The sequence below is a fragment of the Anser anser genome, assembly GCF_964211835.1.
Source record: "Anser anser genome assembly, chromosome: 1".
In the NCBI taxonomy this organism is placed as follows: domain Eukaryota; kingdom Metazoa; phylum Chordata; class Aves; order Anseriformes; family Anatidae; genus Anser; species Anser anser.
In genome coordinates, this window is record NC_139720.1 from 102,986,261 (window position 1) to 103,012,131 (window position 25,871).

Here is a 25,871-nt window from a genome sequence, read left to right on the forward strand (position 1 = left end):
ACTTCCTTTTATGCCCTATGTAATTTACATATACCATGAGAACATGATCTGGAGTACCACATTACTCCAATAAGCAGAGGTCATCTTTGTTCACTTGTATATTCTCCCTAGAGTGAATTGTATCCATTCAGTTCTTTGAGAACAGTAGAAATCGGTTGTGTCATCCTATCATAGCTTATAAAGGAAATTACAGAGAAGTTTATTAAAGATAGACTTTTATCAAAAGATAATTTGAAAACAAGCAAAAATAGAAGTATATTGCCAAATTGCTGTTCTCCTGCCTTTGTTAATATAGAAGACTGGCTCCTGAAGCAAATGAGGACTTGTGTTCAAAGATTTGAAGCTTGCATCATATGTCCGTCTTCCTCTTCAGGGCAAAGCATATCTGGAATATTTACTGCATAAAGAAGGAAAAGAGCAAGAGATTAAGGATGTGCCACTGAAATTACTGAAGTCCAAGCAATGTTTCTTATGTAAATTCTTTCTCTGAGAGAGAAAGGAAGAAAGGGAATAATCAAGTTTTCCACAGTTCAGTCTACAAATATTTAAATTCTTGCAATGGATAGAAGAACTAGGTGGTTTTGTTTACAACAACAAAAGGATTTAGAATACATTATGTATCTAGATGGAAAGTGATTATTTGTGTTTAAGTAATAAAGTTGATAGGAAGGAAGGAAGCAGGGAAGGAGGAAGGTAGAGATAGTGGGTAGAAGGGAGGAAGGAAAGGAAGAATGGAAGGAAGAATGGAAAGAAGGAAGGAAGGAAGAATGGAAAGAAGGAAGGAAGGAAGGAAGGAAGGAAGGAAGGAAGGAAGGAAGGAAGGAAGGAAGGAAGGAAGGAAGGAAGGAAGGAAGGAAGGAAGGAAGGAAGGAGAGAAAGTTTTCAACAACAAATCAATGCTGCTCACAAACATGGCTTTAAAGAACCATTACCTTTTTCCCCTTCCTGTTCCCCCATAGATTAAATTCTCTTCCATTTTTTCTTGGAGTTATAGGTTTTTGTTTGTTTGTTTTCCTCCTTTGCTTTTCTTTGTCTATCCTACTGTTCTCTGTGTTGTTTGACAATTTAATTGCTCTTTATTCTTTTCTTTAAGGACACCATAGATTTTGGTAATATTTAATTCATTGCCTACCTCCCTGTCATCTTTCCCTCTTTTTGTCTGAAGACCTTCCCTCCATCCTCAATATTTTTTTCTCTTGAAAATGATGAGACACACAATATAATTTAAGAGAGGTGGGTTTGTATAAATATCAACTGCATGACCTCATTTTGCCCAGATGGGTCTCCTGTACAGTTAGAATGAATTAGGACAAATGTGTACAGAGTAGAAGAACTCTGTTCCTTACCTTGGACCTAAGCATCATCCCCGCTACAAATATCCCATACAAAATGCTCTTCAAAATGAGCACGATGTACAAAAACTTCCCAGCTGTAGCACTTCTTTGATAGTTTTCTGAAAAGTAGGAGAAAAAGAAGAAAATAAAAACCAACAGAGAAAACAAACTTTTTTACAAAACTTTCCTGGGCAAGGACATTATTATTTCAACCTGCTGATTAGGAAAACTTGTGCAATGCTCATTTGCACAAGTTATAACTTGGCTGCCCTTAGCTTAAATATCATCTTAATCATTAATTGTATTAGATTTCTCACATTCACAGTGGTGGGACTGATTAGGAGCTGATCTGAAAAAATAGAGTTTGGAAGCATCAAATGAAATTGTATTTGGAGTCTTTCACATGGGAATATAATTTATTCTAATTCTGCATTATATTTAAGGAGACGACATGCTGCAGAATGTCTTTGCTGTCAGTGACCTACCGAGTGTTCTGACTTCTCACTAGAAAATCAGCATCCAGCTTTATGCTGTGAGCAGCTGTGCTGCAGTGAGAGATATTTTTATGCCAAAATGTTGAGTTTTAGCAGCCAGTCTCACGGAATGTTTAATGAGAACAGACAGAATTGGATGTTCACACATATACAGTAGAACGTGAATGTATATATCCACATATGTACTTGCATCTGTGTACACAGGCATAAACTACCATGCCTGACAGGAAAAACAATCACAGGACACACTGAGACACTTGTACACAGGACACATCTCTCATTGCACACATGAGCGTTTGTGTAAAGTAACAGACGTTTTGTCAAGAGAAGAAAAAATCAGTCATTTAGCTTACCTTTGAAGATAGTACAGCCTAAAAGCAGAAGGAAAGAAAAATAGGAGTTATTATTTGAGCAGTGATATGTATCAGCTCACCTTTTGCTGTGTTTGTGCAATTATTTGTATAATGGAGGGTAGATGTGAGAATGAGAATGATACAGTTTTTAGCCAGTTTGAAGAAAAACGGAATAGAATGGATTCCTTTGACTGGTTTCAGTTTTCTGGGTACTGACAGATCTGAGTTAAGTGTACTAGAACTGCCAAGAAACATGATTGCAGTGATGACTACTTGCCCTAGAGAAAGGAGCCTACAGAGGATGGCACCCACACCCACATAAGTCTTACTCACCAGCATCACCATAGATGAATTTGTGTATTGATTCCCGTGTTTCATTCGTAAAAAAATTGGCAACACATTCAAAACGATTCAAAGGGTTGAACCATTCTTGGGCTGAGATTCTCAGTCGGCTGGTCAGTGAATAAGTATTCCCATATGATGTGGAAGTCTCATCTGTCCCCACCCCTTCTGTCCTCTCAGCACCATTCACCTTCCAGACTAGATTGAGGTTGTCGGGGTAGAAACCAGAGGCCAGGCATACCAGTGTGGCCTTGCTCTTCTCTTGGATCTCTTGCTTTGATGGGGAAAAGATGGCCACAGCTGGTGGTATGATTACACCATTCTTCTCTGAAACAGAAAGCAGTACAGCTCAGAGCCTCCATTAATGACTTCACTATCACACATGCAAATATCAAAGCATGGGTGTTTTTTGTTGATTTTGTTTGTTTGATTGGTTGGTTTTGTTTTGTTTTGCTTGTTTGTTTGTTTATAGAAATATGTGTATGGGAAGCTGTATAGTGAATTCACAATTCAATTTGACTTACAACACTGAGTATGCAGGACCGTGATCTTTGGGCTAAAAGACAAGTACACATACATTAGCTTATAATTGTCTTTCCAGTATTGTATGTACTAAATATGTCATGCTATATATGCCATTTGAGTCAAAATCAATAGGATATTTGAACAGAATGTGGTATGAAGATTTTAAACATAAATGTGCAGAGCAAGTACAAAATATTTTTTCTTACTATTGACCAAATAGCCAAGATACTAAAGATGAGATGCTAATTGAATACTACTACTAATAATAATAAGTTAATTCTTTGTGCTGAACTAGACAATGAGCAGGGGTCAAAGTGATCCTCTGCATTCACCTTCTGTTGGGTCTTTATGTCTCTGTGTATGCTTGTCTCCTCACTCTCTGAATCAAGATTTTTCTGAAATGTCTTGGCTTATTTCACCTTAAGTCCTCTTTCTCTTTGTCTTACCATTTTAAAAAAGAAAAATAAAACGAACAAACTGAACTCCCCAGACCTACAATCTACAATTTTTTTTTAACCTACAAATTTTCCCAAAAGAATCAGGAGTGACAGTGTTTTCTTTCTTAGCAAAGAAATAGCAGGCTATGTGTTCTTACCTAAGCCAGACAGTTTAATTTCTGCCACAAAATGTTGCTTATATCCAAACCACAAGGACATAAAACAGTAATAAATTCCCCACTTCCATCTATTGAGGAAAACTTGGATTTAAATTTTGAAGGCTTGATTCTGCACTAATGATACAACTTCCACTCTGCCTGATGAGAAATACATGGATTATATCCTTAGTGCCAAAAATAGTGTAAAGTGCAAGTTCATTATAGTATGAAAAAAAGCAAATGGGACTTCAACTGTGTTTCTCATGCCATTATTACAGGACTTGTCAGTTCCATCTTTTCTATTAAATGTCTCTCTTATTTTTTTCTTGCATAAATCCATGGTAATGTGGAAACGAACGGAGTTCAGAAAAAACAGACATGTCTAAATGTTAGACAAGAATTCTTTTTACCAAAAATCTACTTACTTTTGTCTGACAATATAAATGCTTGAGTGTTATGGTTCTGTGTGTACATATCTGTAAAGATTTTCCCTGATATAGAAACTTTCTCTGATAGACCCTCTTTAATTCAGACTCTTCCCATTTGTCTTTTCTTATGCCCTCATGGATGACACTATAGATTTATCTCCCTCATCAGCATTTACAATTTTTGCTGATGTTCTCTCTCAGACTCATTTGACTATTTCCTTCTCCTCTTTTTCTCTTTCCTCATCTCTCTGCTAGGAATCCTTCTGAAATCTGAATAGCCAGACATCAGGTAGACAGCCAGAAATATCATGATAAAAATAACTTCAGCAACTCTAATTGGTGTGTCAGACGCCAGACTGAAACTAACAAAGGGAGGGTGGAATCTTGACTCTAGTGAAATTAGTGGAAACTTTATCAGTCATTTCAATTAAACTAGCATTTTAACATTTTGATGCTTTTTTTTTTTTTTCCTGGATCCAGTGTTATAGTTCAGGGTCAGCACCTAATTTGAGAAAATACATTTTCCCACATTTCCCATAGGTGGACATATAGGTCACTTCTCTTCCCCCTAAACTGGTCCTACCTTCCAAAAGTATAAATGCTGTCAATTAGGAAAGTCATAGATGTTAGCACTCTATCTGCAACTTTGAGCTGGTTTTCTCCAGCAATGTATTTTCACCAGAGCTGGAGCAGGGTATGTTCATTCACTCACGCACTTTCATGCACCACAATTCCCCTCTAGTCTTAAATCTGTTGTGTTGCCTCTCTTTTCTCTCTATCTTTTCCTAGAGAATCACAGTTAAGATCACCAGATTTTACTGATTTAGTTTCCAACAAAAATTCTTTTTCATTTTATTTTAGAATCATAAAGGAATTATCTAGTGTTTGCTATATTTCTTTCTTTCTTTATTACACGGAACTTTTAAGTGTATCCCTCCTCCAAAATGTACTCTCTGTCTTCAATAACACACTATCTTATTTTTGATCCAAAATGGCCACCCCCAAATCTCTCCTCCACTCGCTCTTATAAAGCTCCACCATATCCACTCTGTAAGTCTATGTGTAAGCAATAGGTTGGTCAGGATTTTTTTCATAGGCTTGATAAATACAGTCACATTCACCAGATGTCCTTATATTCATCTTAATGTGTTCCAGTCAGAGATGGAATTATTTTTATATTCCATTCTGCTGTGCTTCCGTAAAAATGGAATGGTTATATTTCATTCTAGTCTACATTAACTATAGAGTATCAATAATGAGACATTCTGAAAAGAGGATCCTTCATCTGAATCTACTGAGTTTCATCTTTGTTTACCTCCATTACACTCCTAGAATCTTGCTCCTTGCACAACATAAGTCACTTATGATTCCCACTTACCCAGAACTGTTACTTTTGTTCCTTCTCCAAAATACTGGGTATTGATAAAACACAGTTTCACAGTCTAATATCAAAACTACTCACTCCTGTCTTGCACTGCTGTCCAGTGATAAATGTGTTAAAGCTTCAGATATGATTTTTTTTTTTCACAGTAGTAGCCAAAGGTGTACTGAAAAGAAGGTGTATCAATTATCTGTATGGTAGTTAATCGTTAAATATTTTTCATTGTTTTCTAATGATGATTTGGATCATAGCATATGAACAAGCAATCATTTCTCTGTCATTAATAAACCATTAATAAAACAATTTATTGTCTACTGCTGTACTGTGATATCAATATATCCTCACACTTTTTAGGAATTATGATGCATAATGCAAGATCCATCCTCCTTTTGGATACATTCTCACTTTCATTTCAGCTTCCATGTCTTTTGCCAGTTCCTTATGAATACGTGTACATCCCTCCCAGTTCTTCCATTCTTTTCTTTCATGGGCATACATTCTATTTGGAAATGACAATGGGAGATAGACTGTAGGGATAAGAAGAAATCATAAGGATTGATTCATTCTGCAGGTATCCTAATTCTGTGGAAAAAACTTGGTCAGGAATATAGTTCATTTCTAGTAGAAGACAGCCAGTAGACTCATTGAACCCTGGATAGTCTTTGGGACTTCTGCATTTCAAAGGTAGTATATGTTCTTCCAGAATACACATACTTACAAGTCAGTCTTATCTGACTTGAGGTCTCTTCTTTGATTGTCTCTCCCTTCTGACTCCACTTTCTTCCATTAATCTTGCTTGCTTGCTAGCTTGCTTGCTAGGTTTATTAATCTGACAATATAATATCAACACATCCAATTCCCCGGGCAAATTTAATAACAATGAATTGTTTAATTTGCCCCCCTCTTCCTCACAATCCCTACTATATCCCTCTTTCGTGACCTGTCTTTCCTGAAACGTCTTTCCAGCCTTCCTAGTGAGGCTCTGCTGATTCAAGCCCTTCTGTTACACCTCTTTTCTTACCTAGAACAGTGAGCCATGTTCCTTCTTCAAAATATGGTATTGTTGCTGACCTTTACATGAAAATGTCTGAGGAGATTGCCATGCCTTTCTTCTCCTTATTGGCACAGTTTTCTATTTCCTAGTCCTTCATACTCAGAAAAGCCACCACTGGAACTGTTATACAAGCCACTGGAGATACAGTATGCTACTTCCGAAAGTAAAGTCTACAGCATTAAAATACTAGGACCATGAGGAAAATCCTGTCCATCCTTCCCTTGCAGTCACTTACTACCTTTACTTCCCTTTCTTTCAAGCCTAACAAAAAAAAAAATACATTTAAGCTGTACTGGAATTAGTCACTATCTTCCCTATTAACCTACAAAGACTTGCCTTTAGACAAGGAATTTATCAAACCCCTGACTTTAAGTGTCCCAAACAATAACCAAGAACTCTTTCTTTTCTTTTTTCTTCTTTTCTTTTCTTTTCTTTTCTTTTCTTTTCTTTTCTTTTCTTTTCTTTTCTTTTCTTTTCTTTTCTTTTCTTTTCTTTTCTTTTCTTTTCTTTTCTTTTCTTTTCTTTTCTTTTCTTTTCTTTTCTTTTCTTTTCTTTTCTTTTCTTTTCTTTTCTTTTCTTTTCTTTTCTTTTCTTTTCTTTTCTTTTCTTTTCTTTTCTTTTCTTTTCTTTTCTTTTCTTTTCTTTTCTTTCTTTTCTTTTCTTTTCTTTTCTTCTTTTCTTTTCTTTTCTTTTCTTTTCTTTTCTTTTCTTTTCTTTTCTTTTCTTTTCTTTTCTTTTCTTTTCTTTTCTTTTCTTTTCTTTTCTTTTCTTTTCTTTTCTTTTCTTTTCTTTTCTTTTCTTTTCTTTTCTTTTCTTTTCTTTTCTTTTCTTTTCTTTTCTTTTCTTTTCTTTTCTTTTCTCTTCTCTTCTCTTCTCTTCTCTTCTCTTCTCTTCTCTTCTCTTCTCTTCTCTTCTCTTCTCTTCTCTTCTCAGGTTATCTTTTTTGTTATCAGTTGCTTAACCTACAAAGTCTGTTTTCTCCTCTCTCACAATTAATGTTTGTCCCAGTCTTTAAATATTTCATCAACCCTCCTCCTCCTCATAAATTATATTAATAGAGCACTAGTTTGTCCCTTAATCTATCTTTCAATTCCTGAACAGAGTATTAGTGCCTTTATCTGCAATTTATCTCAGTTAATGAGTTTTACTTCAAGAATAAAAACAGTCCAGTAAATTCTGGACTTAATCTTCTACTTTCTCCTAAGGGCTTCCCCCATCATACTTTCCTGCCTGTGTTTCTCTTTGCTTTTATTCTTTTTTATATTATTAATTTTTTTATATATATTTCTTTGACTTTCTCAAGAGAAAAAAAAAATTACCTAGGAACACCTTTCACAATTGTCAGTGCAAATGTGGCAAAAATTAATTATGAGCTAGCAACTGTAGGTGTAAGATTGATCACCACTCTCACTGGTACATAGAATAACTTAAACATACTTATTTAAAATAGAAAATTATGATTTAAACAAACAAACAAAAATGCTGAAAGACAAAATTCTTCTAAGCAGTTCTGGCTTTCCTTTCTTTTATTTTAAACATACATTCTAAATAACATTTTCTTACTTGTAACAATCTGCCTGGTCCCTGCTCTAAATTGCAATGGCTCTGTGTAAGCAGAGCTAGAAATTTTTGCTAATAATTATTGCTAAAAACTTGAAGGTAGAAGTCCAAATGGCTATGATTGTTATTCTTCATCATCTGAGTCAGTGTGAAAGAGAAATTACTCAGATTTCCTCTGTTGGTGGAGAAATAAATGCTAAGACTTGTGACATTACAATGTTTAGTAGGTGATAATAAAAAGGCCTCCTTTTGTTCATGCCTTGTGAATTTAACACCCATAAAGGCATTTTTGTAAAAAGCAGTTTCACAGAAAACAGTTCCTTTTGATTGGAACTATCATGAGACTACATAAGTAACATCTGTAATCAGAGAACCAAACAAACCTCTTTCTTCAATATGATATTTTCTCCTGTTTCAAAGTGTTTTCAGGAGATGAAGGAAGTGACAAGCCCATTTCATGGGCTCTATGCCTATCTTTCCAGTAGTACCTATAGATATATAAATTTTCTGACAATGACATTAAAAAAAATATGCCAGTTACACTAAAATCTGTCATCAAATCCTTTGCAAATAACAAGAATAACAAATGCATTAACTGACAGGACTTTTAATCTATTCACTAAATCAATTCACTTTTCTTACCTACCACAACAAGCCTGGTGCAATCACCAAATTAAACTCCAGTGTAAGAACACAGTGATAGAAGCAGCAGCTACCATCCCTCTCCTGAAAGGGTATCAGTTCTCATCTAGCTAGTGTTCTGTTCCTAGCTCTACCATGCTAGAATCCTGCATCTACTTTGGCTAGAAATCAGCACATTTTTTTATTAGTAGTTGTTTGAACATTTGCTTAGATGACAGATAAGAGAAATGGAAGAAAGCTCCTCCTTCACATCCATAACACAGGCAAATACAGTAGAATATGTTCTAAAGCTTTGCCACTTACTGATTTGGCTGTACTTGTTTTAAACAGCAGTGCAAAAATGTCAAAATAGTTGTGTTGGTCATATTGAAAGGTTCCACTAAACTAACACCGTATCTCTGCATTCATAAAGAATAAATGTCAAGTGAAGACCATAGAACTAATGAAGGCATGTAGAAGTTACTTTCCTAAAACGCTTTTATCTCCAGCAGTTTTCAGTTCAGGTACTATAGGAAAATTGAAGGATCATTTATAGTTTTGTCCTACATTAACCTACGTGATCTCACACCAGATCCACATAAACATTTAGTTTACAAATATGCTTAGTAATACAAACTTCTTTTTCTCCTTTATGTCGGTAGACACAGATTTAACAATTACTCTTAGCTGCCTTTTGCCAAGATAATCAAACCTTTATCACCTTTTATTGGTTGTTCCAGAATTCTATTCTGTAATGAATTAATATCCTAGAGTAACAAACAAAGGGACAAAAGCAACTTACCAAGCACTGTCAGCTGGGTGCCCTTTCCAAACTGTGGTGGTGAGTTTGCACAGTATTTTGAAGTACCACTAAAAAGTGCCACTAAAAGCTATCAACTGCACATAAAACCTATAAAGTATCAGGATATATCATAACTTTTGTTAGATCAGACACTGAAGGGACCATTATGCTGTCATTTGTGTTAGAAAAATACTATACTTTTTCTGAAAAATGTGTTGAAATAGGTTGAATATTACTTCAGGAGATACTGTATCTAGTGAACCCAGCCTCTCTAGGAAGTAACTCTTTCCACCTCCGTATTCTACTTCTCAGTTTCAGAATTCAATCTGAGAAAACTTTTGTAAATAAGAGAGAAACAGTGAATCTATCTTCTTTCTGCCATCACTAAGCTGTGCTAATGAAGACTTGAGTTTCTGTAACTCACCCATCTGCCCATTCTGCGCTTAGTTTTCCTGTCTTCCCCCCTGCCCAATCTTCATACAACTCTTCAATTTTCTCTTACAAAAAACTCCACTGTCATGGATTTGTTAAAAGTACAGGCTTCTTTTCCTTACCTAGTACTGTTACGTGGGTCCCAGGACCAAACTCAACTGAATATGTATCACGGTACTACAGAGGCTCTCTCAAAATATGCCCCTCCCCATAACAAAAAGGGGACAGAGTAATATGACTACACCATGTGAAAAATCCAGAGAGGAGACAGAGACTGAGGCTAGCAGGAGAACGTGCAAGAATGCTAATAGAGCTAACAAGTAGGCCACAGAATCTGCTTCCCAGAAAGAAGTTATATAAATGCTGTTTTGTTGGAAACTGAAAACTAGACTGGACAACATCTGAAGGAGTATCCTGTTGGATATGTTGTCAAAAGGATAATGTGGGATTGGGAGGTAGTTGTAGCCTTCTTGTGGCCTCCTTCCTAGGAGTCACTTACCTGATTTGGTACTGTTTCCCAGCAGGAGCAGTGCTCATAAGCCTGTCAAAATTACTTTTTTTTTTTTTTTTCTCATGATAATATTGTATTCATTTTTCCTCAAGCCCCAGCCTGACAGAATCTTCCAGGACCTCATGGGAGAGCAGAAAGACATTGCAAGAAGCAGTATGGTTCCCACGTGGCTATTTATTAATGACCACAAACCTACTGATTTCTGTACAGAGGATGTCCTGTTTGAGACTGTCCTGTCATGTTGGAAATATCTACAGATCACTGATGGACTGAGCAAAATGTTTTTTTCTACTTACAAAGTCTTCAATGACGTCTAGACTACAAACCCTCCCATGTGAAGAAAAACAGGAACATTGCCAGGATTTCATTACAAGACAAAAAAAAATATATGTATATATATATATATGTGGGTGACTTCTGGATATCAAGAGGAGAGAATTCATTATGTTTTGTCTACCTGTTCTTGCTGGGTGTACTTGGGAGCTTCAGAATTTATCCCGTCTTAGGGAGGGTTTCTGTAAAGGCCTCCCAGAGGAATGCATCACTCTCCTACCAGTGTTCTTACAATGACTGATTCTGATGCTTCCTTCAGCTCCACTCTCAGTGACCAAGGACAAATTTTAGAAAATGCCAAAGTCTGTGCTTACACTGACTGGACTATAGAAAATGGATGGTCTTGACTGTGTGATCATATTGCAAAGATATCTGGGGAGAATAAAGTGCTTCTGTCCCTCTGTGTGCAGAGCTGTACTATGCTATTTGACTCCTCCAACACATTACCGCACATCAGCCCAGTCCTGTACATATACCTGATGACAAACAGGAAGGGGAGATGGCTGTGATAGGTTGAGAACTAGAAAGACACAGACATGGGTATGAGCACACCACAGAGATGCTAAACGCTAGTAGGAAGGTAAACAGCACAGGTGCAGTGAAAAAAGATGAGTGCAAACTTGTTGTCATGGGATAATTTAGGGGAAAGATAGTTACAAAAAGAAAACACCACCACCACACACACACACACAGAATACACCAAATACATCAATCAAGCCCTCCATATCCAGGGTGCTGTGGCCAGCACCCTGGATGTGGGTAAACATAACACTCACTCCAACTGGTCAATGGGTCTAAGTCCAAGCTGATCACCAGGCTTACAATGCGCACCTCAAGTTGTCTTCTACAGTGTTGGACATCATTAATGTTTTTGCCTGGAAGAGATCTTGTCTCAACTATTTACTGTTCTTTGCCTTAGATGACTGGCAAAAGTCAGCATTGGTCTTCCTAGTCATGTCACACCAGACTGACCTCTTTGACTTTATCCGTATTTGAAGCCAATTAACAATTGTTACCTGTTACAATCACCTTCTAGCTTCCCACCATGTATATAACAAAGATGAAAACCTTTTAACAGTTTTGGAGGATGCAGTCTGGAACTCTCCCCCATCACAGTGATCTGTGTTTCATTTCTCTGTACTGTATAGAATCATGTAATGAATGAGAACAGGGCAAATGTAGTCAAAGCCTCATTTTGTCTGAGCGGTACTTTCAGGCAGGTTTCACTTTGATACTCTCTGTCAAGGCCTGAGTGTGCCAATAGCCATAATGTACCTTATCACCCTCACCTGGGACCTCTCTCCATGAGCCCAGGATCTCCATTTGAGCTTGGACCTGGGCCTTCAATTCTTGCCTGAGCCATGTTTTAAGTGTACCCGTATCCATCCTCCTCAGTCGACCTTGGACCTTCGTTGTAGATAGCTTGTTTTCTAGATGGACCTCTCATATGCACACTGTAGCTTTTCTCCAGTCATGTCTTTGGTCCTGTCTCTTGGACAGACCAGCACCATGAGGCCATACACCATGAGACCATGCAGCAGCAATGTGTCCTTATAGCAAAGAATCACAGAATCATAGAATCACAGCATCATCTAGGTTGGAAGACACCTCCAAGGTCACCTAGTCCAACCTCTGACCTAACACTAACAAGTCCTACACTAAACCATATCACTAGCTCTACATCTAAACGTCTCTTAAAGACCTCCAGGGATGATGACTCAACCACTTCCCTGGGCAGCCTATTCCAATGCCTAACAACCCTTTCAGTAAAGAAGTTCTTCCTAACATCCAACCTAAACCTCCCCTGGAGCAACTTTAGCCCATTCCCCCTCATCCTGTCACCAGGCATGTGGGAGAATAGACCAATCCCCACCTCGCTACAGCCTCCTTTAAGGTACCTGTAGAGAGCGATAAGGTTGCCCCTGAGCCTCCTCTTTTCCAGGCTGAACAATCACATCTCCCTCAGCCGCTCTTTGTAAGACTTGTTCTCCAGACCCTTCACCAGCTTTGTTGCCCTTCTCTGGACTCGCTTGAGCACCTCCATGTCCTTCTTGTAGCGAGGGGCCCAAAACTGAACACAGTACTCGAGGTGCGGCCTTACCAGAGCCGAGTACAGGGGGACAATCACTTCCCTAGCCCTGCTGGCCACACTGCTTCTTATACAAGCCAGGATGCTGTTGGCCTTCTTGGCCACCTGAGCACACTGCTGGCTCATATTCCGCTGACTATCAACCAGTACTCCCAGGTCTTTCTCTGCCAGGCAGCTTTCCAACCACTCATCTCCCAGCCTGTAGCGCTGCTTGGGGTTGTTGTGCCCCAGGTGCAGGACCCGGCACTTGGCCTTGTTGAACTTCATACAGTTGGCCTCAGCCCATCAGTCCAGCCTAAACAAAGTTAATTGTGTCCTGGTCTGCCTTAGGAGTGTTGCCAATAGGTTGAAAGAGGTGATCTTTCCCTCTACATAGCTCTGGTGAGGCCACATCTGAACTGCTGTGTCCATTTCTGGGTTCCATTGTACAAGAAAGATGTGGAAATATTGAAGAGAGTCCAGTGAAGAGCCACTAACATGATTAAGAAACTGCTAAGGCTGAGGGAGCTGCGACTGTTTAGGCTGGAGAATAGAAGACTAAGGGGGGAATCTCACCAATGTACATGAATATATGTGGTATGGATTTAACAAGACAGTCAGGCTTTCTTCAGTGGTACTGAAAGAGAAACAAGCTGCTGGTATTTAAGGTAGCTATTGTTTGACTTAAGTAAATTTAGTGAAGTCCTGGGCCACTGTAAGAGCTCTGTGTAACCTGAACCTGGTATATAGTGGTGATCGAGCAACAGTGACCAGCATTGGTTGGGGTGGGGGTGGCACTGTTGGGGTGGGGTGGGGGTGGTGAGGAGGAGGGGATGTGCTGACCAAGGATGGTGACAGATGACAGCCTTCCCCAGAAGGTAACAGAAGCCATGCTGCTTTGAGAGATAGCAGAAGCCATCCTGCCCTGCAACAAACTGAAAATCTGAAGGAACATAACAAGCATGTGTCAAATACAGATTGGACTATAGCAGATGAAGTGAAGACTGTACATGTATAAGAATCAAGGGAAAGCTTTGAGTGGGGTCCCTCCTTGGAGGCACACAGTTCGAGCTGATGTAATGGGTACCATTAAATTCTCACTGCTGTAAATAAGAGTTGACTCTCAGTGAATTCTAGTTGTCTGGGGAGACCCATTCTGCTAGGGGAAACAAGGGGATCCCCTAACAGGTATCCAGTGACAAGACAAGAGGCAATGGGCACAAACTGAAACACGGGAGGATCTTCATGAACATCAGGAAACACTTATTTTATTTTTTTATACTATGACTGAACACTGGAGTGGGTTGCACATAGAAGTTGTAGAGTCTCACTCCTTAGAGATGTTCAAAAGCCACCTGGACATGGTCTTGGGCAACCTGCTGTAAGTGATCCTGCTTTAACAAGAGAGTTAGACCATATGATCTCCGGAGATCTCTTCCAACCTCAACCATTTTGTGATTCTATGAACCCCCATTGTAGCCTTCTTTCCAGTCCTGTCTGTGGAGTACAGCCCGTTCCAGTCTTCTTTTGCTGCTGACTGGACATCCTGGATGTATTCATCCTGGTTCACTGCTTACTGTGTTCAGCTGCTGTGGGACTGCGCCCTGGTTAGTGAAGCCACTGTTCATGTTGTATTCACCCTTGGCTCCTGGCTTCCCTTTCCCACTGGCCCTTGCTGCTCTTTGTCATTTTCTCAAAAGACTATACATAACTAATAACACTTAGACATATTCATACAGTTTCTCCTCATAGTAGTCTCCAGGTGAAAGACACAGAAACCAAACCTACAGAATAATGAGGGACTTCAGCAGGGAATGAAGACACTCAGCAAGTCTTAGCTGGCATGACGGAGAAGTGACTCAGTATGAGCTTCAAGCATGATCTGTAGTAGGAATTTGCAAGCCTTGGATGCAAAAGCAAGCAATAGAATGTAAGATACGGGAGATTGTTTTACAGTGCAAAAACACAATAATCTGTCTGAGAAGAACATAACATGAATTAATATCAGGGAGCTGAACATCTCCAGACAGAAATAAAGTAGATCTACGCAAAAGTGGAGGTGAAAAGCTACTACAACATTACTGAGAATGGAAGTGCTTTCACTATAATTAAAACCAATTAGATGATAATTATATTAGATGATAGTTAAATGGTCCTTTTTAGACTTCTGACAAATGCTTATGCTCATGAATAAGGTGGCTTTGAAATTAGTTTCCAAACTGGTTTTGTTATAGGGCTTGACTTGTTCATACCAGATGCTGGCAGCCTGAAATCAATTCATGGTTTAACTTTTACAAGAAAAGGGAGAATTTATCCATTTTATTCTTTTGCCCAACTCTGTTGGTTGGAGAAAACAAAGAAGAGGTGCTCTTTCATTTCATCTTTGGTTATTCTATACTCTGGACTTGTTGGGTCTCCTTCAACACTGAAAAGAATCACCTGAACTATGTACAGCTCATTCAGATGCTAAGTGATTAACATAGGGTATAGACAAAGATCAGCAGCTCTCTATACCTGCTCATCCTTCTCCTCAGGAGTGTTTCTGACATGCCCCAAAGGGGCAATTCTTTTGGGGCCAGATTCACCAGTCTGGACAACTTTCTTGTCATTATGAAGATATCACAAGATGGAGATGGACAGTACTCTTGACCATTGGGAGTGTGAATACCTTTTTCCTTGCTTTTTAAACTCTGTTCATCAATAGCTCTGTTTCTTTCAGTCTTCCTCTTCTCAGGGGGGTATATTTTGATAGTAGTAGTCAAGCTTTCATTCTCACAGCCTTCCGTCCTCTCTCACATGATACCATCATCCATTTTCCTCATACAATGCTGCATGCAGTAGAACAGTGTGTTTATCCTTTAGGAATACAAAAACACTGCCATCATCCTAATCACGTATCAGGGTGGGTGTGGGGAAGGATGTAGGAGGACATTATGAAGAGTCTTATGAGTGTTAAACAAGAGTACACAGTAGATGGAGTACCGTTCACGCATGTCCTGCGAGTGTTTGTTTAACTTTATGCATGAGTTAAATACACGTATTTGGAATTTTCTTGTTTTCCTGCCCTGAAATAAATGTAAACTCTCTTTTGCCCAGGTAAGTGTCTAAAGTTAATTTTCTTGCATTTACCCTTAACTTATCTTCTTTAATATGAGGGAAAGAGAAACTCGGTTTTTATCACCTGTTTAGTCCTTGTTTTCTATGATGAGAAGGGCAGCAGTTAGTCCCTTCTGTATCAGCAGTGAGGGTTTCATTTCATAATAAAAAGGTCAAAATAATGCTCAGAATGTGGGATCTGTGTTGGTGTGCAAATGCTTCCATACTTCACAGCTGGCTACGTGTGGTATTGCAGGCAATACCAAAAAAACTACGAAAAACTTTTTTTTTCTTCTTTGGCCTCCAGTAAATTTATGACTGTCAAATCACAGGAATACCCCTTCTACCTCAACCCCCATTTTTATTTTCTTCATTTAGACTGAGGTTGGATCCATTTTCTCAATTTATGAACTGCTGTAGCACAAAAACTGTTGACAAAGTAGGGATGAAGCATAGGAAGACTGTTAACACAAAATGTACCGCTGGCCATCTAAATACTGCTGTGCATGGGTTGATGGTGTCCTAGGTGCTCTAAGATGAAAGAAAGAATGCTCTAGGAGGGAATGGTAAGTTCCAGTTATTTTATTTGGGGTTACTGAATCCAACAGAAAAAAGGCTGCTCCAGCCTCATTCTGTGTCCCTCTGGATGATCAGCATAAAGGTCTGATCAGGAGGGATATACAGTATGGATCCCTCCAGTAGCTGGCCCTAGACATTGTTTGTCTAGGAGCTGGCCCTGGATCCTTGGGCTCCTCACATCCTCACATGCTGGTAGCTGGACATTTGAGCCCCTGAGGCCTGCAGTCCCACTCCACTCCTTGGTACAGACACTTGGTATAGATACTAACCTCCAGTTATCCCACCTGCACACATACTGGGACCTATATATATGTACTATGCATCTCCCAGCAACTTGACTTAGACATGCAGTCTGTTTGGTATCCCCTCTCTCAGTCACTGGACTGGGCTGTGCAAGCTTCTGAAGCTTGGAGTCCACTCCAGTTGCTGCTATACAGTATCAGCAGTGGATGAGCCTTCTAATATTCTCATAAGAGATAGACTGCTTCTCTCAGGACTGTCTGTGAATGTTTTTTAATGTGAGTTCCTCACAATACTACAGATCACTGGAACTCGTGGTGTAGGACACTATTGCTACAAAAAATCAAGCTGAAAAAAAAATAAATCAATTCAAGCTTCTCAAATGGAACGAAGATAAAACTTTATTCCCAATTCAAGGAGCTGATGCAACTTGATGCAACTCTCTAATCAACAAGAAGGTGTTAGTTTTAAAGCTATGGCAGAGATATTTTGGATGTCCATGGAAAACCCACCACTGATTACAACATATTAGAAAGAACAGGAGGGAACGGAGAAACACAAGAAACAAGATCTTAGACAGAAGCCTGGATCCTTTATACAGTAAAAAATAGAATTTGCTTTGGTCTTGCTGATGCAATGGAGAGGGTTATTCATTCATTCTGTGTACAGTGTGCCACCAGCCTAAATGAAAACAAAACAGAATGAACAAACAAGAAAAAGCCACAAATACAACAATCTAGGAAATAGTAGACCAGACATATCAGTGTCTAAACTGTTGTGTTTCCTAAGAATATTAACAAAAACGAGCATGTTGTAGCTCTTGGTTTTCACCCTTTCTTTGTAGCAAGAAAGTATCTTAACCTCTACATATTATTTTCTTACATCCTGACCTAATAGTTTTACACACAGATTTTCACAGATCATTGTGACCCAGTAAAGTACAAACCTACTTCCTCAAGCAGCCTTCAAAAAGGAGACAAAAAAGTCTTGAAAATAATTGAGGTTCTGTTCATACTCACTCTCAGCTCTGTCAGGTCCCTTTTCAAACATACCTCCCAGTCCTGTTTTTAAAGGAACAGATGCTGAGACTTCTACTACTCTTACTGGAATTATCTGCTAGGTGTATGAGAAGCTTATGGATAAAAAGTATTTCATGGCAGTTACTAGCTACTTAAACTTCTCCCACTTCTTCAGATTTATCCCATTCATTGCACATATCTCCTCAAAACCCCTGTTTATTACTTTTACTGCAGCCATGTGTCTCTTTTCAGTGCTTATAGAAAAGTATGATATATATGATATTTCCTTTTTTTACCTTCTAGATAAGTTGTGCATAATTATTCTTCTCTTTTTCCATGTGTTTAAAGAGTATTTCCAGAAGGAATTGCTCTGCTAGATAGCACTGATTTTGTTTGAGATGTGGAAAAACAGTAATAGAAAATTCATCACTTGCGATTTTTCAAACTAGGAAGGACACAGCTCTGCAGAGCATATGGAGAACACCCCACGCCTGAGACTAGGTTTTGTCTTATGCTTGTACTAGTGAACAAAATCACCTTGGAAGTGATACACAAGCATACCTTGGCTGTCAACATCAGAGTGCACACCAAAATAGCATACAAGAAGGCTTTCCCACAGAGAATGAGGTAAGTGAGCTTCAGAGAATTTCCATGCAGCATGTAGGACTCTGCAAAGCAAATATCATTGGTGTATTGAATTATCATCAACAGGAGAGACTGGATCTAATGTACCTTTAATCAAATAAGAATTCTTGAAATCTTTAACTAAGCAAAGTAAAGGAACTAGAGCCAAATAAATAGCTATGTTAACACCTGTGATAGCACAGGAGATGAAAGAATATTGTGATTCAAAGAACCAAAGGAGAAAATGACCCTAGAAAAGACATAGATTGGCTTTATTCTAAAAGAGTATGTCCTAATTGGGAACATTTAACCACTGTGTTACCACACTTGCTGAAAAACTAGGGTGGTCTTGTTAATCACCCTTAGGAAATGGAATTAAGCTGAATAGCGAGATACAATTTTTTTCACTCATTCTTTTCGGTGGCCTTGTGAATGCTGATATATAAGCAAAGTTTTACTTAGTCCAGAATAACGTGGAATCTACCCTTTCATTCTTACATCTTTTTCACTCTCAAGGTACCGTGGTAGTGTTGAGAGACCAGCGTGATTTCATTTCAGCCTTCAGATACTTGAAGCGGTAAAGAAGTTGGTCAAAATCAAGAATATGTAATTACGAATACATAGAGGAAATAATCATAATTATTCATATGGATATCTTCACAGTTTGACAGAAAGATGTGACTTTTAATAAGAAACATTCTGAATTCAATAATAGGAAATATTAAGAATTCTGGGGTTATAATTTTGAGGTCATAATCACTTGGCTAACTATGATTTCTTTTCTTTCAGGGATTATTTTTCTTCTAGGAAAAAGATAAGCAAGCAGCTTCCCAATAGAAAGCAACATTGAGGACTGGAGAAGATACAAAGAGCAAATGACAGTACAGGAAAGTTCCATTGTTTCTTGTACTATTTCAAAAGGTAAACATAAAGAAGAGCTAAAAAACCAGCTATGTACAACATGCAGGTCCAGCCATTCCTGAGTCTTTTTTTTTTTTTTTTTAATCTGACATTCATGCTTTTTAGGTGTAGAAGTATAAGTTATTCTTTTATTGGAAATATATATATATATATCATGTACCCCTTGTACGTAACATCAGCAAAACTGGAATTGAAATAAATGCAGACATTTATTTGCTTGTGAGGAGACACACGTACCTTCAGTAAGCGCACATCCTGAAAGACAAAAATGAATTGAAAGTTACATTTCTCTTCAATGTGAATATAGCACAAATTTTAGAAGTTTAATTTCACAATATTTATTTTACTATACTATATATTTTACATCAGTATATATTTAGTACACTAAATATATAAATATAGTATAAAATATAAATATAGTATATATTATATCATAATAAACATTTTGCTATATATTTACACTAAGAAAATCTGAAGAAACCTTTGAAAACCTATAGATATATAATGATAATAATAGAAACACAGGTATGGGAATATGGAAATAGGTACACATTTACATATAATTTGTGCCATGAACACACCACTGTACATAGAAATAAGTAACCCACAGCCTTTTTCCTCCTTTAAGTGATTTCTAGTTTGTACACCATGATGATGATACTCTTATTTTTATTTTTTTACTTACCAGCATCACCATAGATGAATTTGTGTATTGATTCCCGTGTTTCATTCGTAAAAAAATTGGCAACACACTCAAAACGATTCAAAGGGTTGAACCATTCTTGGGCTGAGATTCTCAGTCGGCTGGTCAGTGAATAAGTATTCCCATATGATGTGGAAGTCTCATCTGTCCCCACCCCTTCTGTCCTCTCAGCACCATTCACCTTCCAGACTAGATTGAGGTTGTCGGGGTAGAAACCAGAGGCCAGGCATACCAGTGTGGCCTTGCTCTTCTCTTGGATCTCTTGCTTTGATGGGGAAAAGATGGCCACAGCTGGTGGTATGATTACATCATTCTTCTCTGAAAGAGAAAGCAGTACAGCCCAGAGCCTCCATTATTGTTTTCAGCCAGGAAACTCTTGTAACTGTGCATCATATTTGTGCTGTGTGACTCCTGGTATGTCTGGCCTTTTAACAAATGCCTATTAGACATATTATTATCTGTTAGACAGATAGACATCAAGAAACTGCAAAAATTCACTCATTGCACAGAAATATAAAAGGCCTGGCTACAGAAATGGAGCACTGTTTGTATTTCTGGTGTTGTCCCTGTCAGAAGAACAGGAAAGCTTATAAGAAGCTGAGCAAACAAAGTAAAGTACCCAAAAGGCCTGTATTTGTAGTAACAGATAAAAGCCTGTGTTGTAAGGCACAAGCATCTTTAGCTGACTGCAGCACATTCCTGGAGTTGTAGTAAGACAGGACTGTTACTTCAGTGTTTACTTCAGAATTATATTTCCATGTCATACCCTAATTGGAGCCCCAGCTGAGGGGTGACCTGAAAAGAAAGAGATAATCTTTCTCACTATCTGAAGTGAATAACTCTTTAGGTAGGTAACCTGAGCCTGCCTGGGGCAAGTTTAGCTCTAGATCTTTACTTGCCATCCTTTTTTAAGACTACGAAATATCTCTTTATGTTATTTATTATTTAGGTTATCCTGGATATGAGAAAACCTCACCTTAGACTTTTCAAAGTAAAGTGAGAATCTATACACTCAGAAAACAAAAGATGTTCCATGTCCTAGAGCATTTAATATTTTTAGTCTCAAGACTGTTTAAGACATTTAATCTTACATATATTTATACATATAAAATATGCAGATATATGTATATCTTATATGTATATCTACAGTCAGAAGGGATGTACAAGGTAACAATGAGATGCTATTCAGAAACTAGGCAGTGACTCTAAAAGCCACCTTTTTATATTTTCTTATATTTGTTATATATTTTACTAGAGTTCCTTTCTTTTATCAAGCTTGATAATTCTGCCAGGTCTGCAGAGTGCACATGGAAACAGAAATTCAGAAAGAACTACGGAGCCAGATAAAGAGTAAACTTTTACTTTTTCCATATGATAGAATTAACAGAGATGTGGCCAGCTGCTCTAGAGAGGTGATTGTCCCTCTCTGCTCTGCCCTTGTGAGGCCCTACTTGGAATACTGTGTCCAGGTCTGGGGAGCCCATCACAAAAAGATGTGGCCTTGTTAGAGCAGGTCCAGGGGAGGGCCATGAGGATGATCAGAGCTCTGGAGCATCTCTCCTATGAAGAAAGGCTGAGAGAGCTGGGGTTGTTCATCCTAGAGAAGAGAAGGTTCCAGGGTGACCTCATTGCAGCTTTTCAAGACTTAAAGTGTGCTTATTAAAAAGATGGAGAGCAACTTTTTGATTGGGCAGATAATAAGACAAGGGAGAATGGTTTTAAACTAATAGAGAGGAAATCTGGATTAGATGTTAGGAGTGAAATTCTTCACTCAGAGGGTGGTGAGGCACTGGAACAGGTTGCCCAGGCAGACTGTGGATGCCCCATCCCTGGAGGTGTTCAAGATCAGGTTGGGCTAGGCCCTGGACAGCCTGGTCTAGTGGGAGATGCCCCTGCCCATGGCAGGGAGGTTGGAATTAGATCGTCTTTAAGGTCCCTTCCAATCCAAACCATTCTATGATTCTACAATACGTTGTGGATGCTCTTCCTGATCATTCCCTCCTTTCTGGAGTGGACATACATAAATAAACAAATTTATCTTGCATAGATCTTGACCCATAAGCCCTGGAGTTTTCTTTCAACTGTTAGCCTTAATCAATGATTGTCAGTGCCTACTCTACAAAGAACCTTAGGGCCCTTCTGTAAAAATATGAGCTCATACAGACCTCAGAAGAGGTAACTAGATAGTTACATATATAACTCACTAGCAAGTTTGGCATTGCTTTCCTTCCAAAAGTAAGGCTGATCACTTTTAGTGCTCCTAGTACATGGTTTGATGATTTATTTTTTTAATCTTAAAATTCTTTCTAGCATAAGTTCATTGTCTCATAGCCCCAGTGGCTAAAGAGTGAAGACCCTGAAACAGATGAGGAGAACAGAAAAGTATAGTGAGAAAGATTCAACATGCTAAAAGAAAAAAAGAAAAAAAGAAAAAAGAGAGAGAGAGAGAGAAGGAGGAAGGCAGTGAAAAAGGCTGACAGGAAAGATGACAAAAGTATTGGAAAAAACAAAAAAGCCAGAGATGAGCATGCTTGAAATGGAATAAAGAATAAGGAGACTGATACAAGCAAGAGCAAAGAGAATTAGAAAAATATGTATCAACAGCCCATTCTGTTCTGATCTTCCACATTGGTCATGGAAGGTCACTGGTGCAATGCTTAATCACTGTCATACATAAATACATGTATACCCTGTTAAACATTCTTCATCCATCTAAGAGAAAAAGTATCACAGTTCTCCCATTCCCGTAATAGCAAGATCATTTTAATAATATCTTGCTGTTTTTCACCTCTATTCCCATTTGAAAATCATCTGTGTATATGTTATGTATCATTAATGCAAGGAAAGTTTTCAAATGTCCTTCACATTTAGCTTACGTGTAACTCTGAACACAGTGTCAACTCTAAATATAACTGGTACACTCAAAAAGCACAGGTGTACACCATTATATAGTAACACAGAGAGTCCTTGTGCTGTTTTTGTCAGCTACTTAGTTCCTCAAAATGGGAATGTTTAAAGGATCAAACCCATGTGTATTTCTACAGTTTGCTGTTAGAGCTGGCAGTGGCAGAGGGAAAAGGTTTTTTCGTCCTGTGATTCCAAAATGCTCAACAGAGCAGCCTTGATGTTAAGGGCAGATGTTATTAATAGAGCAGGTGATGTTAAATCCTTTCCTTGGAGGGGAGAAGGCAGAGAAAACATATAGGGAAGAAGAGAATGAATAGCAGAGAAAAGTGCACTTCCTCTCAGAAAAGTAAGAGAAAGAGAATACAGACTTTTTTTAATATCTTTTTTAACAGTGAAAAAGAATGTTAAAAGGAAACAGTGTCCCAGTGCAATTTTAGGCAGCCTGCCTACCATCTATGGAGATGGAAGCAAAATACCAGCAAGACTGCTCCTTCCCTGCCTGATTCAGCCACCACAAGCATACAAACAGTAAACTTGGCTGTATCTCTGAAATTTTGCTTTTGGTTGTTAGACAGCAAAGCAGAAGAACTGAAAAAAAAAAAAAAAAAACAAGAAAAAAAAAGGACCCTTCATTTTCAAACTCTGTAATGTTTTCTTGAACAATGGGAGCAGTGTTTTTTTTCCCTTACTCCCATCATGAATTTCACAGTCAGGGTAGACAGAACACCATAAGCCAAAAGAGAAAACAATCTTAAAATTGGTGCCTGCAAACCCTACACTTTTGTATCAGAACATCTGTTTCTAATAAACAACGAATAAATCATTAATTCTGTCATCATGGATGAGCGAAAAATGGTCATTATTTTGCTGTGAATTAAAAATGCTCTTGTCCCCTAAAACAGTATTACACACATAATACAGAGATCTGATTTTTGTCTTACCTATGACTGTGAGTTTTGTCCCAGTGCCAAAGAACAGTTTTTCATAATTCACACTATTTTGCAGCTGCAGTAAAACCTCTCTGCTACTGTCAGTCCTCTGAGCCAAACCTCTGGACTAACCCTCCCTCATGCAGAACTAGCAAATACTGAAACACGGAGCTCATTAATTCATGGTCCCCTAAAAAAAAATGTGTAAAGGAACAGCAAGTACATCTGTGTGTCTGATCCAGTGAAACCAATCCAAGAAATAACTCTTCCAGAGCTCTCTGCTTCAGGCTCAGGTGAATCAGCTTAGGTGAACCATTTCTTTAGAGGACACATGCCATGTTAGAAAATATTTCTCAGATGCAGACAGAGCAATTTTCATTGCTTATTTTCTGCTGAACAGACTCAGTTCCTTATTTCCTCATTTTCTTTCAGTCTTGTGAATATTACTCTCTTGTAAAATAAATATTTTTTAACGTACATAATAGTTTGTAGTATCAATACTCAATCATGGGTTTGTGTAATATTTCCATCAGCACCACTGATTTGCACTGTATTTATTTATTTTTTTTTTAATGGCTGATCATGTCTGAGGAAGAGCCTCCATTTTTCCTATGAAGACTAAAATTTATCACTTGAAAGCATTTTTCTCTGCAGGGAGGGGTCTGGTATAAAAATGTGAGGTTCTTCTAATTCCAGGAATAATAATAATGAGAAGAAGAGATCACCATCATTAATCAGTCTCAGAAACAGGCTTGCTTTCCCTTGGATTCGGAAAGAGTCCAAATCCAGAAGTGTGGCCCAGATAGAAATATTCCACAGGAGCTACTTTTATTCGAAATGAACCACACATTCTCTTTTGGTGATTTTCAGTGGCCTTTCAGAATCTATTCTGAAATAGTAATTATAGTAATAGGAATAGTATTTTTATTTAATATTAGTAATAATAATAATAATAGTAAAAATAGTAAGAGTAATTTTTATTATCATCCTGACAAGTGTGCTCTGTGGAAGAAAAACTTGCCATGCTGTGGACAATAGTTTTCTGGAACAACTAGAAACTAAACAGCTGCAGAGAGCTGATAGTATTGCTTATGATAAAGCTGAATATTTTTGCTTCTGTTTGTTAACCAAAAACAGTAGTATACTTATTTGTCTTTCCCAGTCATCTGAGATAACGTGTTTTAGTTTACTCTCAAAAGATTCAAAGTAATTTGTTTGTAGATTCTTGATTTGTTTTCTAGACCTGTCCTAAATGTAAACGTAACTTAGACAACTGTTACAGACAACCTGGAAACCCAGGAGAACTAGCATTATGGGGGCATAGCTATACTATAATAATGATTTTTGCAGATGCTGATTTATTGAGAAGATACAGTGATAACACGCACATATTTTTCAACCCATCTATCCTTTTTATGGACAGTCCTTTATTCACAGAAGATGCTTTTGTTCAGTTCTCCAAAGTGAAATGTATGTCCTTAATTTGAGTAGCAAACTTAATCGAGTCTCCAAAGCAGACTGGGCTACTAGAACATTAGTAAAACACCAGCTTAACGATGAAAAGGAGGATAAAGTTGAAGTTATCTGAAAAGAAGAACTGGGATTTAAAGTTATTTAAAGAGAAAACAAAATTTTCTTACCCATCACTGTAAGTTTTGTGCCAACACCAAAAATCACCTTAGTGTTGGTCACAATGACAAACTGTTGTATTATAAGCTAAGAAAATGGATGTGCTGCAGTCGAGTTTAGTAAGCAGAAACTTAGGTAATGTTTACTGTATCTGGAAACCCAAAGATGTCCTTGGTCTCTGAAGGACTATGGCAGAACACCAGCTTGAAATTCTATTGTATAATCTGTAGCATTTATAAGAGCACTTTTCAGAGTTTATTGATGCTTACTTTGTTGTCTACATTTCACCTCCAGTTGTTTCACAGCCTAATCTCCATTTTCTTTCACTGGTATCACCTGCTGCTCTCATTCTGAAGACATAGAAACCATACAGAGGTACCCAAAGTACCAG

The 25,871-nt window shown here is 38.0% G+C and overlaps 2 gene segments (V, D, J or C); both read right to left on the reverse strand.

The window, feature by feature from the left end:
* Window positions 1–198: 198 nt before the first annotated feature.
* On the reverse strand, window positions 199–9,932 carry LOC310894737 (T-cell receptor beta-2 chain C region-like). The segment is given in 5 exons: window positions 9,914–9,932; window positions 2,515–2,850; window positions 2,182–2,199; window positions 1,347–1,453; window positions 199–397 (listed from the first exon to the last, which is right to left on the reverse strand).
* Window positions 9,933–16,496: 6,564 nt separating this feature from the next.
* On the reverse strand, window positions 16,497–25,553 carry LOC310894719 (T-cell receptor beta-1 chain C region-like). The segment is given in 5 exons: window positions 25,492–25,553; window positions 19,998–20,333; window positions 19,550–19,567; window positions 18,329–18,435; window positions 16,497–17,429 (listed from the first exon to the last, which is right to left on the reverse strand).
* Between the last annotated feature and the right edge of the window lie 318 nt (window positions 25,554–25,871).